This window comes from Cryptotermes secundus, unplaced genomic scaffold (genome assembly GCF_002891405.2).
Source record: "Cryptotermes secundus unplaced genomic scaffold, Csec_1.0 scaffold250, whole genome shotgun sequence".
In the NCBI taxonomy this organism is placed as follows: Eukaryota; Metazoa; Arthropoda; class Insecta; order Blattodea; family Kalotermitidae; genus Cryptotermes; species Cryptotermes secundus.
In genome coordinates this window covers 1,335,327-1,353,886 of record NW_019738873.1, presented here as the reverse complement: position 1 = coordinate 1,353,886, position 18,560 = coordinate 1,335,327, and the positions used below count along the sequence as shown (strand labels likewise).

Below are 18,560 nucleotides of genomic sequence, written 5' to 3'. Positions count from 1 at the left end.
GTAGACCATTACGTCATCATATGGAAGTATTCTGCATTGAACATACTCTCCATATTTAAAGGCCGGTGGAAAATTCAACTATAGTTACACAGGACTCCCCCCTAAGATTACCTACGAAAATATGACGTGGCCTTGTTCGTGTGTCAGATGGACTTCACCTTCGTGTTCATAAAATGCAGCCAGAAGTGACTTCAATATTTAAAGAATTATATTTTATGGATCCTGTCCGGTATACTTCTGCAGATCATCTGTCATTGCTCCAGGGTCGACTCAGGGTCTAACAGAAATGAGTACCCGGAATCTTCCTGCGGGTAAAAGGCGGCCGGTGAGTAAGGCTGACAACTTCAGCGTCATCTGTTAGCAGATTTCCAAGAAAATATGGGATCCTCGACATCTCACAACCCTATGGGCTTCCACGGCCTGTTCCAAGGAACTGAGCGCTCTCATTCCAAACGATTCTAATGCCGTCACACCGAGGTAAGGTTCGATAAGAAAATGTTTTACTTGCTTACATGGATCCTGATACTCTCTTTCGTGCAAATGTTAACTTTCTGTTCCTCCGGCGTCGAGTGAATTGAAAACACGAACGGTTTGACAACAGGTCGCCGGTCCCTGTCGCATTACATGCCTTTCTAACCTCCCGTGATTGTTCCAAGGGTGCAGACAGAAGGAAGCAGCCCCTACCCTCACCGAAACCTTAATACGTGCAGCTGTTTATAAAGCGATGCTTTAATAATATAGTAATCAGTTTGCAACCATCTGCTCGCGCTGGTTCCTCGATCGCGGAGTTTTCTACCCTGAAGACGGTGGTGATACGTTCCTCCGAAAGGTTTGCTCACACAAGATCTGCACGATGCCATATCCCAGAACCGGTTGTTCTACGTAGAAACGTAACATGTTTCCTGTGAGGTACGAACTGAATTCTTATATATTATTTAGATGTTCAGTCTTCAGAGGGTAAGTCTGAATTAGTGTAATCATAACATTAAGCTATGCAGTGAGGTTCTTTGGACTTGTTTGTTCCATCTAAGTGCCTGATGGTATGGTACGGCTCCTCATTTATCAGCTGATTAGGTCTATTCATCGGATTTCAACAGATAATTGGGGATCAGTGTGAAAATTACGGTTCCTTACACTATACAGGAGAACATTCGAACACATTCCATTCATAGCCCGTTAGCCTGTCTGGTATCTTCATCCTGCAGCAGCTAAAATTGCAACTCAAACAGATCACACTGACAATAAGGTCTAGTTCAGACACTTTGGGATGTTATGTTTGAACACTGAAGGGTGACTTACATGATACCACCTTGAAAACAGCTGAAGTTGTCGTGTTGCTGGGTCGACTATCTATCTATCTATCTATCTATCTATCTATCTATCTATCCACCCACCCAGCCACTTACCTACCTGCCCACCCACCCACTTACCTACCTACCTACCTACCTACCTACCTATTTCTCTACAGTCCTTCGTAGAACCTTGGCGGCTTTTTCAGTTTCTTGATCTTTTACATAGTCGGTAGGATTCCTTGGACGGGGGATCAGCCAGTCGCAAGGCAGCTACCTGCACAAGGGACAGCACAAAACAGAAAGAACACAACACAGTCATCCATCCTTGAGTGGGATTCGAACCCAGTATCCCAGTGTTTGAGCTGGTGAAGACCGCGCGGCACCTGTGATCGGCGGGTACACTCATATTACACGCAAATTGGGGTTCATTATTGCTTGACAGAGGAGAACATAATCAGGGCGAAGCAATTTATGCAGATTAGCGGGGCAAATCGTCTGGAAATTAAAGGGAAACGAACAGTTACTGCCGACGTGAACACTTTCAGTTCATGCATCCGATCAATTTCACACTCGAACACGTCCTCCTTTTTCTTAACTGATGAAGACTGCGAAGCATGACAGACGCAAATAATTTCAATAACCGACCAAGTATTTCGCTCCAACCGTGAGAGTGCATTCCCAGGCAGATTATATAACGAAGTGAAACTGTGAACTCCGCACACCGCAGGAGCGGAAAGTTCGGTGCACTCAAGGGCTTTAGAATGTGTGCGTCATATCTGTCCCGCCCTGGTGGCTACTTAAAAATGTCACATCTCATATATTTCACAAAATAAAACATTTCAATTCATAATAATCTTTTATAGTTATATATATATATACGCCATGTATAGAGGCGACTGTAGACAGATTCTGGATTGGATGCTTGGATTTCTTGCACCTCATACATTCACACACTCGAGACTGCAGGCAATACAGCGCTATCGTTGATTTATATACTTTACGCGCAGTAGGGTTCTCAGTCTTCGCTAGTCGTATCCTGGCAACGGAGTTATAACAGTCTCACTGTCAATTCAAATTATATATGAAATCTTTATTTCGCCGTCTAATTCATTTCATGCAAATATTCTGCAACTGCCAATTGCGAACACTAGACGCGATTCAATTCCTCTGCCCTCAAGCTCATATCCTGGCACGCTCGACTCTTCGCTTCCGACTACTGTTCTATACTTCTCTATGCTGCCGAGCACTTGTTTATAACCACTTTGCACGGACCACGCAGGAAACGCAGCCTCCTCATTGTTGGGGCTTGTTTNATATATATATATATATATGAGAGGACTGCATTAAGTAAGTCTGCAGTTCGCATTAAGGATGAGCTGTACAGGGCAACAAAAGTGTGGAATTTTATTTGAACTTAACGACTCCCTAGTTCCGCATTTTCACTCAGGATGTAGAAATCTCATTCCTGTGTCAGCATCTTGGAATCCAGAGGTTAAAAATGGACACTTTATAAGACACTTCTTAAAGTAACACAACTTCTACATGGCTAACTTAGAAAGTGTTTAAAAGAATATACAGGATAATCTGCGATCGGATAAATGCATATTTCAGGTTACCACGACAGCCTAAATAATGATTTTTCCCTATCAGTTTGTAGCTGCTATGACGAGCTCAAATAAGACAAACTGATATACATTCAAACTTCATCAGTATGAAACTGACCGTACTATCACAACTCGGTGCTTCCATTTTTTTAATTGGCATAGTGAGGAGTGGAGTCCAGGTGGGTCCACTCCGCATGTCGGAAAATGAATAGCCTATTGTACCTGCCACGGGTGATTATGATAGAGAATTTGGTGGAATGAAGATTGGCAGGGGGAACCGAAGTTGTCGGAGAAAACCAACCCAGCGCCGTTTTGTCCACCACAAATCCCACTTGACCAGACCCGGGCTCGAACCCGGGCCACCGCGGTGGGAAGCCAGCGACTAACTGCTTGAGCTATGGCGTGGCCAATTACTCGGTGCTTTAAGACAACTGCACAGCAGGACTTCACAATCTTCTTAGTTGATACCCTGGTAAGTATTTTTAAAAAATGCCTGAAATTTATTTCTGGATTATGAAGAAAACTAATTACGAAAACTGCACCATGACACCTTCCAAATATGCGCAAAGAAACATTTGTGAACCCATAAAAATAAGCTATAGTATACGTTCGAGAAATTACATATGCATTGCATAGTTACTTTTTAGGGTTCTCCGTGATGAAGCCGTCTACGAAGAAGAGTTACAATGTACTGCGCAGCGTACTGTACAATTCTATGGAGGATTGAGTTTGATCTAACGTTCCTGACAATGTTATATTAATAAAACTATTATGTACCTGGACATTATCCGTTGTTCATTTATTTTTGTCTTCATTTGGGAGCTGGGATAACGCAGTCGGTATAGCGACTGGCTACGGGCTGGACAACAGAGGGGTCAGAGTTCGAATCCCGGTAGGATAAAAAATTGTCCATACCGGCTCTGAGGCCTATCCAGCCTCCTGTCCAATACGTACCGGGGCTCTTTCCCCAGGGGTAAAGCGGCCGAGACGTGAAGCTGACCACTCATCTCCAACTAGTGCCAAGGTGAAGAAAACGTGGATCTATACATGCACTCCCCCATAAGTCTTCATGGCGTAGTGCTTAATTAGTTAAGCAGAGGAACAACTTTGCTTTACCTGTTTTTATTTATGAAGTTTCGGAGATTGGATTGACTCCGTGTTGAAGTAAAGTTGTGCTTTAAGCAGAACCAGGACGACGGATAATGTCCAGAAACACATTAGTTGTAGGACTAAATTTGCCCTACCACGAAACTGGGTAGGTTTCCTCTACACATACCCAAGTATTCTAAACGATTGTGCCTTCCAAGACAATACGGCGCATGCGTCTTGAGATTCCTAACGACTTCTTCCTTTATCTTACAGTTTCCAGCTTCGCATGTATACAAGTCCATTTACGTGTCTCTCATCGCCAAATCCAGAGATATCAGTAATCAGGAGCGTCAGTTTATGAAGCACAGCAAGGCCTAACAGCGGGCGCCCTCTGATGTCATTAACAGGAACCAAAATGGCACATTATCATTATCTGAGGGCTTGCATATCTCGAGATCTCTTGCTTGACATTTCCTGTTTCTAGTCCTGCGCAGTAAGATACTGGGGCAAAATGAAGACACAAAGGGACGTGTTAACAACAATGTCACGACAGCTGCATCTGGCGGTCTCATGCTAATATCAAAATTGCAAATAATATTAAATTAAACACGCCTATACCCTATGTTTAGGAGGCGCGATAGCATAGTCGGTATAGCGACTGGCTACGGACTGGACGATCGATGGATCGAGATCGAGTCCCGGTAGGGTCAAGAATTTTCTCTCCTCCAAGTCATCCAGCCCGGTTATAGGGCCCACCCAGCCTCTATTCAATGGGTACCGCGGTTCTTTTCCCGGGGGTGGGGGGGTAAAGCGACAGGGCGTGAAGCTGACCACTAACCTCCAGCTAGCGCCGAGGTGAAGAAAATTTGGATTTATACATCCACTCCCCCATACGCCTTCATGGCGTAGTGCTTAATTAATTAAGCAGAGGGACAACTTTACTTTTATACATAAATCCTATGCTTGCCGATCACAGTAGCCACGCGCTCCAAGGCATGAACGGTTTTCAATCGCTCGAACTCTGGGATCGCGGGTTCGAATTCCACTCAAGGCATGGATGTTTGCGTTTATTCTGTTTGTGTTATCCTGTTTGTATGTAGCGGCCTTGTGACGGGCTGATCATCTGTCCAAGGAATCCTACCGTCTGTGTAAAAAAGGTTACGAAACTTGAAGAAAATTCCAGGGCCCAAAAAATGAACTCTAGGCCCTATCTTTGATTCTAAGTAGACAAGATATACTTAAAGAGTTTTGGTGGATATACGTAAAAAGAACCCCACGATTCTTATGGAATTGAAGCCCGAAATTTTTAACCCTTCTAAGACAGATGACTGAAATTTTAATCCATCCTTTCGAAGAGAAGCTTGTATCGGCGGGAGTCATTTTGCCGAAGGAGAGTGACACGACAACACACTGTAAAAAGGTAAGAAAAAATGCCTGTAACAAGCCGTGGAGGCCCATAGGCTTGTGGGACGTCGAGGCTCCCACATTCTCTCTAGACAGTTCACAGATTGTGGTAAGGTTGCCAGCTTTACGCACGGCCAGCCCTTTGCTCCCCCGGGAATATACCTGGTACTCATTTCTGTTAGAGGCTGAATCGATCCCAGGGCCATAATGTAGCTGGAAGGATTAGGTCAATTTAAAATTTCACTTAATCGGGAATCGAATCCGCGACCTTCCGACCGACTATGTTACCGCGTGCCCCCTGACCACACACTGTAGTCCGCGGAAATTAAGAGTAAGAAGAATCCCAGCTGAATCCCACTCAACGATAAAACTATACCCCATGTTTAATTCTAAATAAGCATGACAAGCAACATCAGTCCAGTCTGCTTGCACCTGTTCTCACTGTCTCTTCGCTTGCGGATTTTCTTATTTTTCCTTCTACCCTGAAGATGGAGCCGATACGTTCCTCCGAAACGTCGGTTAACACCACATCCCAGAAGAATGCTTTCTTCAAGTTACTAGTTGTGCCATTTTCTCCTCCGATTGCTTTCGACCACTGTTTGCAAACAAACTGGGTTACATGCTGGAACCTCTGTATCCAAGAAACCAAAGCTAATCGCTATTTGCATTAGGCTGGACGGTAGTTTTCTCCTCGACTTCACACGCTGCACATCCGACATTGCTTTCGCTGTGAAACCGTGTGCGCATCACTCCATCTTGAGCTTTCTCCGGTATGCTTCTGCAGCAACTCCGTGAGATCCGGTCCCTCAACATCATCCTCACGGTTTGCATTGATTATTCCTAATTTAGTACGAGTTTCACTTCCCGGTATTGCGGAAACTACGAGCACGATAATTATCCAGGTCTGCAGTGTTCACTTCTGTAACAATATTCCAAAATTGTTAATGGACCGCTACCAATTAGCATATCTCTCAATAAAACATCCTTAACTCTATTGCACGGAATTAACTTGAAGGTTTTATGGTTCCTTCTTAGCAACTCACTCGTCTTTTCATGTTTAGATCAGAAAAATTAATTCTATTTGAAACCCAAGAACCTGCTGACGATTCGGTTCAGTGGCGTTATGCTTTCTTATTTTGCAAGGCGTTACATCAATACATGTACTGTAATAATTCAATTCACTTCAAGTCTTTATTATTTAGGCGCCGAGTCAACAGCCACAAGGCCAATTACAGACAGAGCACAGTGTAGATACAAGTAATTACATTATGGACAAACACAACGTAAAATTAAAGACAAATTATAGGAAAGCACTGGAGGAAAAACACGTTAATTCACAAAAGTAAACAAACAAACAAACAAACAAAAAAAGAAGAGGACATGATAACTAAGAACTACATAAAGCGGCCTCCGTAGTCTAGGGTAACGTTCCCACCTCATGACTCAAGGTACGCGGGTTCAAACCCGGGGGAGGTCGTGGAAATTTTAAGGGCGAGAATTCAGGGAACAAGTCCTCTGGGAGGGACTTTAAGGCGTGTGTCCCATGTCGTAGACTTACGGCACGTAAAAGATCCTCATGTCTCTACGAGGCCTCTGAGCTAAATTAGGCAAAAACGTTTCCCGCCCATGGAGTTTGCAATGCCTCTGGTAGATGGGGAAAGCATCAGGTACCACGTGCTAGAAGAGGACCGACCTCGCTGGCAAAGTGGGGCTGAAGCATCAGGTACCACGTGCTAGAAGAGTACCGACCTCGCTGGCAAAGTGGGGCTAATAGCAAAGCACCAGTACCGGTAGGGTATGGGGAAAGTTGAAATTAAAGGGGGACGCACAATGGACCAATAACTGGTCTAAGTGCATGGGGAAACCAACCCCCTCTAATAATGAATAATAATGATAATATTAACAATTTTACGGTTGATGAATATAAACGTGATTGAGAGAAACTGTTCTAATTGCAGGTATATCGAGATCTTAACCCACCGCGTTGGCAGCATAGGCGCACCGAGTAGAGGGGCAAACACCAAACAAAGAGAAGTCCCCAAGACTGCTGGAAGGAACACGAAGGCTAATATTTTCGAAAAGGGAAGTGCAGGATTTAAGGCCACGAAAGATTTGAACAAAAAAGGTGCATCAAGGTGATGTCTCCGTTAACGTAAAGATTAGAGACTTAATTTCTCTAAGGCATCAGTACAAGTACATGAAACATGAGGGAAAAAAGACGCAAACTTCTGCTGTATGCGCTCAAGTTTACTGGCATCAGCGGACGTGATAAATAGTAGCAATAATAATAATAATAACAATAAACTCGTCAGTTTCTATGGCAGTAGTTCACAGACCATGCAACTGAATTTCAACGGAATGCACGGAGTTATATCCCAGGAGACAGTTCTCTTCAGAACCACTTCTGTGAAAACCTCAGCTACTACATGTCACGGAATGGCCACCACTCCCCGAAATCCACTGTAGCAGCTATGCAGGATACATTCTAACATGGCATCTGAATGCCTTTATAGAGAAATATACTTCCAGACGAAAGACATCAAGTAGACAGGAGGAGTGATCTCGAGTCATTCTTTGAAAAATGATATGGGGGAGTAGGGAAAGCGTGGGAACACATGCAAACTTATTTGCTCCCTGACGTAGTGTTCTGCAGCCCCAGCGCACCGGCAGTAGATACATATCGACTGCTACACAACAGCGTTCTTCATTTGCAGAGGAAAGATTTCTATACCTTCAAGTGAATCCACACAAGTGCGTGCACGTGACGAAGGTGTCGAAACAGTTGCTAAGCGTCCAGCACAAATTAATTTGTTAAAATGGGTGAAACCGGTATGAAAGTAGCTTGCCGCTGCAAAAAGTACTGCCAACTTAGAGGCCTACTGCCATAGATAATAGAGTGGAAACAGTATCATTATCATCATAATTTTTCTTATTGCTAGTGGGGTGGGACTTAGTCCCTTGTACTGCGGCCACTTCTGGCCTATTGCACCAGCCCCAGATGATAGGTGAGGGTGATTGTGGAGCAATTGGTGGAATGAAGATTGGCAGGGGAAACCGAAGTACTCGGAGAAAACCTACCCCAGTCCCACTTTGTCCACCACAAATCCCACTTGACCAGACCCGGGATCGAACCCGGGCCGCCGCAGTGGGAAGCCAGCGACTAACCGCTTGAGCTATGGCGCGGCCCATTATTATTATTCGTATTATTATTGCCGGTCACAGTGCCAGCTTTAGCAGAGAGAGGGTGTCGCGTGGTCAGCGCAACGAATCCCCACCGCCGTTAATCTCGGTTTTCTAGACCGGAGCCGCTATTTCCTTGAAGTAGCCCTTCAGTTATCATCACGAGGATCAGTGGACCCCGTTCCAGACCCACTACTTCTCAGAAAATCTGGTAGCGCCGGGAATCGAACCAGGACCTCTGGATCTGTAGCCAGGAACTCTGACCACTAGACCACAGACTAACTTGGCTGACAAGCGGCGGTCGCTGGGTCGGTATAGTTCACTTCAGGACTAAAGCCACGGAGTTCTTTTGCGGATCACAGTGGTCGCATGGACTAAGGCATGAACTGTCTATGGCCGCTCGGACACTGGGGTCGTGTGTTCANACACACACTACGGAAAGAGTATTACGTAGAGTAATTGGTTGAGGTACTATGCCACAAGCTGTAAGGTTTCGAGATCGAATCCCGATGAGGTCATTCAATTTTTCAATTTACCCAATCCTTCTAGCCGCACTATGGCCCTAGGGTCGACTCTAACAGAAATGAGTACCAGGAAATTTCCCGAGGAGTCAGAGGCCTGACAACCTCACCGTCATCTGTGAGCCGATTTTCTAGAAAATGTGGGAATCTCGACCTCTCATACCCCTACGGGCCTTCACTGTCTGTTACAGGAATAGCTTCACTTTATCTGTTTGGTATTCCCGCTCCTGCTAAGAAAATGCAGTGTTGCTCTGTTGAGCTACTCCCCCAGCCACTACTTCAACCAGACGCGCCTCTGCTGCTAACAGTTTGTAATCCGACAGACAATTTTTTCTACTTATGTTAAGCTCAGAGAGCCTTAAATAATTCAGATTTCTCCTTGTCAGTTCGTTTCTTCGTTCACTGGCCATGCGTTTCTGTAGTTGTCATCTGGGATTCGTCGCCCTTACGCCGTTAACTGGCTGCTGACTCGTCAGTACAGCAAATAGATAACTGAAAGTTGAACTGATGTTATTTTACTTGGTTCCACGTTGCTTGCAATTCGACAGACCTGGTCGTCAAGGACTTCCTGCTGGTTCTGCTAACGGGTTCTGCTACCTAAACAACAGAACGTGTTATTTCTTGTGACGTCGTTTCGGCACCTTTTGCGCTCTACGTTGTTCCTCAGTGTTCTGTTTTGGGACCTTCACTAACAGTGTCATGTGCGCCGTTCAACACGGATGCTTGCTGACGTCATTAAAATGGTGTAGTAGGGATAGGAAGGCGTGTCAGGCAAAGAGAAGCAAAACTGTGGAGTCCCTATTGCTCCTAACTGGTATGTGAAACCAGAACGCGTGCGCCATATTGGTTAACACGATGTTCAGTTGTTATCTGCATGATGTTTGCATTAGAGTCGACGTACCTATAAACAAAAAAAAAACTCCGTAACCTGTAGTCCGCAAGCGAACTATACCGACCGAGCAACCGCCGTTTGTCGGCGAAGTTAGTGCCAACTTTTGCGGATAGAGGGTGTCACGTGGTCGGTGCAACGTATCTCCACGGCCTTTAATCTCGGTTTTTAGACCTGAGCCGCTTTTTCCTTGAAACAGCTCTTCATTTGTCCTCACGAGGGTCAGTGAACCCCTTTGCAGACCCACTATTTCTTAAAAAAATCTGCTAGCGTCGGGAATCGAGCCCAGGACCTCTGGATCTGTAGCCAGGAACTCTGACCATTAGACCACAGAGGCGGTCCTGTGTAAAAACAGTGCACTACTTTCTCATATATGCTTGAACTATAATCTTCTAATTACAAAATAAATATTTTAGAGAAGTTATTTACTTTAACGGCAGGGGGAAGAATTTCTTCTCAAATCCACAGCGTCGAGACCGGCTCTGAGGTTCACCCCGCCTCCTATCCAACCGGGGGTGAAGCGGCCGGAGCGTGAAAGTGACCACTCACGTCCATCTAGTGGCGAGGTCACGAATGGTGGAGCAACACCTCCATTCCCCAACACGTCTTCTTGGTGCGGTGCTTAATTAAGCACATGGATTTTAACTGTTACATATTTTTAAATTACAGGAATACGTAACCCATGACAACATCCCCTGAGCCCATAGAGAGTAAATTATTATTTAATGAGAAATATGGTTAATGCGGTTTTATTCTGTAACACCAGGGCCACAAATTGGCGAAATTTCAATATAAATCATTCAAGCTATTTGTTTTTTAATTTTATTTTGTGATAGGACTCCGGCCCGGTAACTAATGTTCGAATTCTGTTATGTTTTGTATGTTCTGACGTATAGAATATTATATCGGTCCATTGCCCATTGCAATTTTATCAAAATCGGTAAAGTTTTTTTTTTATACAAAATTAATGTTCTGCATTTGGGTCGTTAGACGGCCTACAATTATTTTCTTAAAAGTAACTGCTATGCAGTCCGATTTGGAATGACGGCCTCCATAAATTATTTAAATTTTACAGAAATTATTCGATTCGCAATATTGTGCTTTTGTGCTTCTGTGAAGAATCCCTAATTTTGAACTTATAATAATCATATGTATTGTAACTGACCTATGACGGGTAAAATCAAATTCGTCCAGCTGTTCATACACTACCCAGACGCACGTATATAAACAGACCAAATGGGATTCCAAAAAACTTTTTTTTGGCAGAATAATTATATTTGAACAAAGGAAAAAAATAAACTATTTCTGCAGAGAATTATGATTGAAATTACATGATTCTAACATACCAGACTATTCTACTGGAACATGAAAAGTGGTGAATTCTTGTGCCCTTGTGTAGTTCCCTTTAATTGCCCGATTTTGTAACGTTCCGCGCTTGACTCTGATGACATTCGGCCAAATTCCATTAAGTTTGGCGATCACACTGCATCAAGCACGGCACCCAAAATAAACGCAGTGTGCAACACGCAGTTGGTTTGCGTAACCAAACAACACTGACAGCACTAGTCGCCTTAGCAAACGGAGCGGTTCGCTCAACGTACATACGCACCACTAACCTCCAAATGATACGACTAAGGGCTGTTTCACCTGGACCCAACAAAATACTCTTTCCGGAAGATGTAGGAACTCGGGAGTGAGAGCTGTGTCAACATTTCTTCCTCTTCTTCCTCTGCCTTGATGGGTCAGTCTCTCTGGGCTGTTCCCCTTCAGACTTAATCCAGAAATTATGTGCCTTATAGACAGTTGGTAGGGCTTCATGAGCTGACGAAGAGCCCGTTGTAAGGCCGCTACCTACAGAGGACAACACAGAAGTAGACAAACATCCGTGCCTCGAGTTGGACGCGTACCCACAAGGAGCGTCCACATTACTCGTGCTCGTGGGGAAACTCGTCTGGCTTTTACTTGTGCCCGTAAATCTTCGTCCATATTACTTCAGTTGCTCGCCAGGCTTCGGCGCGTGAGGATCCGTATATTTACTCGTAGTGTGTATAGGCTGTAGTCGTATTTTAATTTATTGGCTATAGTTTTCAAATTAAAAATTTTAAATTTGCTTGTCTCGTGACTTGTCATATCGTCCACATTACTCGCGAGCATAGCGAGTCGCACGAGCACGAGTAATGTGGACGCTATGCTATATAAAACGTCTGAGAAAGAGTGTTACATTTTTCATGGAATTCAAGATCTGATGACAGGAATGTGTGTGTGTGTGTTACAAGTTGCCGCCAAGTTCTGTTTCCTGTGCACAATGAATACATTATCGCAAAACAAACATTAAATGCTTTCAAAGTGTTCCGCTGGTGTCGACTGTTAAATATATGTGTATGATTGAAATAGGGGCGAAAATCTATGCGCAATCTTTAATAATAAAACTGGGGGGATTTCATCTGGACCGATACACTTCGACTAGCTGAGACGTCACAGCCGGAAATCGAAGCAACGTTCAAAGAACCGGAGGAAGCAAAGCGAGCGCTGCTGGAGTACAGACAGAAGGGGGAGGGCTATCCGCAAAGGCTTCAACAAAATAGTCAACTGCGTTATTACATGTTATCAGTTCTGAGTTTGGTGGCATTGGTGGCCGTATTTCCAAAAAGTCTGCAGCTTTAGTTTTCAGATTGTCATAAACAGATCTGAACCAACGAACACTTTTTTAATGATGGTTTTAACCAATTTGTGAAAATAGGAAAAAACACTGTATTGAGGAACGGATTTCGGTTTCTTGTATTTTCTGAAATGTTAATTTTTATTTTTAATATAATATTTTCATTCATTCATTCATCAGTAATCTGTCAAGACGACAGGTCCACAGTCTCTTCCAAAACAGTTCCTCCACTTAATGCGATCTAGAGCATTCTCCTTCAAATGACAGTATCCTCTTCTGTCCCCAAGGTCATCCAGCATCCTCTTATGTCTTCTTCCTCGTCTTCTTGTCACTTCTATCCGCCCCTCTGTCTTTCCTTCGATAACTTCTTTTAGAAAGCAGTTACCGCGTAAGATATGACCAATCCAATTAGCCTTCCGTTTTCTTATTTCGTGTAGGATATTCCTCTGCTCACTGACTCTAAATAACACTTCTTCATTTCTCACATAATCGGTCCAACTGATCTTCTCCATCCTTCTGCAACACCACATTTCGAAACTTTCCGGATGTTTCTGATCTACTGCCCTAAGTGTTCATGTTTCTGCCCCATAGAGAGCTATGCTCCAAATGTAGCATTTCACTAGTTTCTTCCTCAAATTTAAGTCCAATTTGCTGGTAAAAAGATTTTTCTTCTTGCTAAATGTTTCATAGGATTAAAATTTAACGAGGCACGCGGTAGCTTAGTTGGTTTGACACTGTGCTACAAGCCTGAATGTCGCGGGTTAGATTCCCAATGAGAGCATTGGAATTTTCAGTTCACCCACTCCTTCCAGCCGCACTATGGGCCTTGGTGTCGACTCAGCCTCTAACAGAAATGAGTACCAGGAGTCTTCCTAGGGTAAGGGGGTTGCCGGCGCGTAAGGCTGACAACCTCACCGCCATCCGTGAGCCGATTGTCTAGAAAATGTGGGAACCTCGACGTCTCAGAACTCTATGGGCCTCCAAGGTCAGGGATAGTTTTGTCCTAGAAGACAAATGCAGAAAGGCAGATTTTTTATTTCATATAATGAATGGCCAAATGTATAGCTGCATGCTGCACGACATCGTGATTATTTACTGCAGAGTCGAAGGAATTTTCATTTAGAACACAAGACCAGTCAGAACGACGTAAGACATAATGACCCTGAGTGCAGCTGCGATGACATGACAGTCAAGAGTGAAACTGAAATCAAGAAGAAGCGGTGGATGATATTCACCAGGACCGACTGCGGGATAACCTGAAGCCGCTGATATCTGAGAATACTAGATCGAGTGATTCACTTCTTCTGACGGAGCTACTGCGTTGCGCAAGGCCAAGAGAGCGGGTGGCCCTGTGAACTGAATTTCCTTTGATTTTATTGTAGTAGTAAAAACTGTGAAATGGCGCAGTCAAATATCTTAACATGTTTACACGATACTGATACGCATTTAAAGTTTGTTTCAAAACGTTTAAGTAATTATCAATAAATGTGAAATTACGATCAACAACAAAATAATAATTTCCTATCAGTAGATTGAAATTGTCGCTGACAGGCATCTCAGTCCACACACGCGTTCTTTAGCAGCTTCAAGGTCGTGTGTCTGCATGGAAACTTCGCAATAAATCTGAAACTGCAATTATGACTCCACCTCCACGTGTTACGCGGGAGTTTAATTAGCCTCTGTCATCGCGAAATATAGAAAAGTTTATGAATAAACTGATATACTGGGTTTCTGGACTTTATCCATCGTCCTGGTTTTTAAGATAACAAATAAAAAAAATAAAAAAAACACGACGTTTCGGAAACTGGATCTGTTTCCGTCCGTCCTGAGGACGGAAACAGATCCAGTTTCCGAAACGTCGTGTTTTTTTTATTTATCTTAAAAACCAGGACGATGGATAAAGTCCAGAAACCCAATATATCAGTGTGTTATACACCATCGTCAGAATCCTATAGTAACTACTTTATGAATAAAGTTCATATCATTCAGTCAGGCCTCAGTATAGCAGTAAATTTTGTGATCAGAAACGCAGACACTGTCCGTAAACTTACTGCGTTTGGTCCCCTGATATTTCGATACAAAAATATCGAAACCGCTGTGGTTCAAAATGATTGCGAGGGTTATGAGTGCCACCCCCGAGCTATTGAGGTAAGCTGTGTCTCCAGGGGCAGGTGTACTTGAGTACACATGGACAGGAGTGAGTTTACCATAAGAAGGAGCAATTAGGCACCCGTATTCCAAGTATCAGTGTTACTGATGAGTGGAAATTCATGGAAAGACGTATAAGTGTTACATTTAGTTTAAAGTCTGGTGCAGACCGACATCTTTAGGCTTCATTACTCCTTCAGGGACTTCTCACCATCGTCAGCAGTGACTTGAGGACTATTGTTCTTTATTGTTATTCTTAGTGGGGTGAGATTGAGTCCACTTGGTACTGCGCCACTACTGGCCTACTGTACCAGCCCCAGATGATTGATGAAGGTGATTGTGGAGCAATAGGTGGAATGAAGATTGGCAGGGGAAACTGAAGTACTCTGAGAAAACCCGCAAAGCGCCACTTTGCCCACCACAAATCTCACATGACCAGACCCGGGCTCGAATCAGGGCCAGCGCGTTGCGAAGCCAGCGAATGACCGCCTGAGTTATGACTCGGTCAAACTTCAGGATTAACCCTGGAGAGGAAAAGCCTTAAACCTTAAATAACTGGTAAGGAAGGGGAGTTCTTCACTGCAACGAGAGGCTGCCGACAAAGTTTACCAGCGACTGCCGCGGGGACACCAGTGGTAATCTTCTGCAGCAGAAAGCTTACGCGAAGGAGCAGCTGATGGAGCGCCCAAGCATGGCAGATACATAAACTGCAACTGCGGCATAACTAGTGGCTGAAATCCGGGAGGGGCCGCTGAAGATGGGGCAGCAATTTCGTTGTCTGCCTTTCATACAGTATTGGAATTACATGCAAGCAACACAAAATACGAGTTAGAATCTGTCAATCTGAGGCACTTCATCCATGAACATTGAAACATAAAACCTGGCAGATAACAAAATCAAAATTGAATGATAGAAATAAAAGATACGAGAATATCTGCGACAAACTGGAAACAAAGCGAGATCACGAGAGACGCATTTGTGTAACTTCACATGCTGAACATGGACGTGCATTTCATTCTGAAGGTTTTGGGGGGAAAAAAATGTATCAGAGAGCCAATCTTTATAGTAGCTGAGGGCCTCTGGAAGCCTGAATGCTGCCCTAGATGCAGTGAAATAAAAGTACTAATTGAACCAGAGTGGATCATGTAGAGATAATTACAATCCTACTTGAGAAGACCAATCTTACGTTATCGAGGAAAGCTGATCGCAGCTACTTTCAGACAGCATGCGAGAGCTACAAGAAACTCTGTCTCCCTCCCTTACTCTCTCTCCTCTTGCTCCAACTTAGGAGCATTGGCTGATTCTCAGTTTCATTGTCATTTCCAGACGGTAGGACTCCTTGGACGGGTGATCAGCTCCTTGCAAGGCTTCTCTACCTAAACACAGAATAAACGCATACACATACCAATAACCATGACTTGTGTGGGATTCGAACCCACGATCCCGGCTTCCGAGCGAGCGAAGACAATAGACCGCCCGGCTACCGTGACCGGCCTACAAGAAATGAGTCTGCTAATATAAAAACACGGAACGTGAGGTACTGAAGGCCGCAAGTGCGTGGTGGCAGCAGTGATGTGAGCTAGGGAGCGAGATTATGGAATCAGGAAGCGAAGTCAAGGCCGTCAGCCCTGACAACCTGTGCTCCGCAAACCGCTGATGCTATACAGGCTAAACGTTTATCATGTGAACGGGAGTGCTGACAAGTTATGAAGTACTCGAATTATGTTAGTGCCACTTATGTTGGTAATGTGATAAGTGACGGATTAAGGCCACAGTTCTGTTGCCACCACTGACGCTCCGTGCTGCAAGGTTGGCCAATCATGGGACTGCGATAGCAGAAACAACTGCACTATGCTACAAGCTTCTTTCGGGGGATCTCTCGCGTACCTGACGGGTTGCTGCAACAGATTCAGTCCAGTCAGTTGGCAGAACTGCTCGTTCCCACACACCGATCACTTCAATGTCACCCAGAGGTCTACTGGGGTACGTCTGTTTCCCCTTCCATAAATTTTTACACGTTACATATCACCTATCCCGAGTGGCTGTGCAGAAATTTGTCCTTGACAAACGGCACTAGAAAAGGAACCAATGTCAACATACGATACACCAGAGGAAGTACTTGTCTTTCAGTACTTACATCAATGGTAAAAAGTAAGGCAAAGCTATCCCTGTAAGAGGCCATGGCAGCCCATAGGGTTGAGAGACACTGAGGTTCTCATATTTTCTAGAAAATCGGCTCACAGGTGGCGGTGAAGTTGTTAATCTTACGTGCCGGCCGCCCTTTACCCCCAGGAAGATCCCTGGTACTCAATTCTGTTAGAGACTGAGTCGACCCCAGGGCTGTAGTGCGGCTGGAAGTATTAGTTCATTTGAAAAAATAAAATAAATATCCTCATCGGAAATCGAACCCGCGATCTTCCGGCTTGTAGCATAGTGCCGGTTATCTCAGAGGACGAGACCAAATCACTGCGAATTGTACAGAGACTGGCGCAGGTTGAAAATCATGACAGTACATCCAGATGAATTTTGGGGATGTTTTTCTGTTACTATTTTTAATTAATATTATTCTCTGCACAAGCAGCTTAGCCGGCAGAAAACATAAACACATGGGAGAAAGGCAGAGAGCCGTGATGAACAACATTAAAATGGAGCTGAGAGACATGGGACTCAACTGAATGAGGACTTAAAACATCAATTCGCATTCTATTCGTCCTGTATCCTGCATATCCGCAGCAATGCTAGAAACATAGGCCTACAGAGCTGAACATGCAGACATTGTGGTGAGGCGCACCAGTAACATGGAAAGGGCACATTCTAGCAAACATTATGTTCCTGGGCATTGTCCATCGCTGATCCGCTATAGCGACTGGCTACGGACTAAACGATCAAGGAGTCCTAGTTCGAGTCCCAGTAGAGTCAAGAATTATCTCTTCTCCACGTCGTCTAGACCGGCTTTGGGGCTCATTAAACCTCCTATACAATGGGTACCGGGGGCCCTATCATCGAGAGTAAAGTGACCGGGGCTTGAAGCTGACCACTCACCTCCAGCTACTGCCGAGGCCAAGCAAATGTGGATCTGTACATCCACTCTCCCATACTTCTTCATGGCAGAGTGCTTAATTAGTTAAGCATAGGGACAATTTTAGTAGCCGGTATATCGCGACTGGCTACGGGCTGTAAGACCGGGGGATCGGAGTTCGAGTCCCAGTAGTGTCACGAATTTTCTCTTCTCCATGTCGTCCAAATCGGCTCTTGGGCCCACCCAGCCTCCTATCCAATGGGCACGGGGGGTAAAGACCCGGGCATGAAGCTGACCACTTATCTCCTGCTGGTGCCGAGGTAAAGAAAATGTAGAACTATACATCCACTCCCCCATACACCTTCGTGGCGTAGTGCTTAACAATTTGTCTTTCTTTCTTATCTGTTTTATTTAAAAACACAGCCTTTCGGAGACCGGATTCTGTCTCCGTCTTCAGTTAAAACCTATTCAGGCCCAATCAACAGAAACAGGACGCTGGACTAAGTCCAGAAACATAATTGTCATAATGTAGCATTATCACAAAGCTTCATATTTTATGAACACAGTCTTGGGTTTTCATTTAATAATGATGTCAATATACAGAATATACATCTCCAGTGATAGGATTATTTATGCAAATGGAGCGGAGAGCGAAGTGCTCGGGAAACCCTGACCCAGTAATACTTTGTCCACAAAAAATCCCATAACAACTGATTTGGGACTGAACCCGGGCCCTGAGCTATGGAACGGTCCAG

General features: G+C 44.3%; 1 protein-coding gene across 1 annotated transcript in view; it reads right to left on the bottom strand.

Annotated features, from left to right (window-relative positions):
• The window catches only part of LOC111871144, a 168,777-nt gene that overhangs the window by 94,515 nt on the left and 55,702 nt on the right, over positions 1-18,560 (bottom strand). The gene's annotated exons all lie outside the window — the stretch shown is intronic.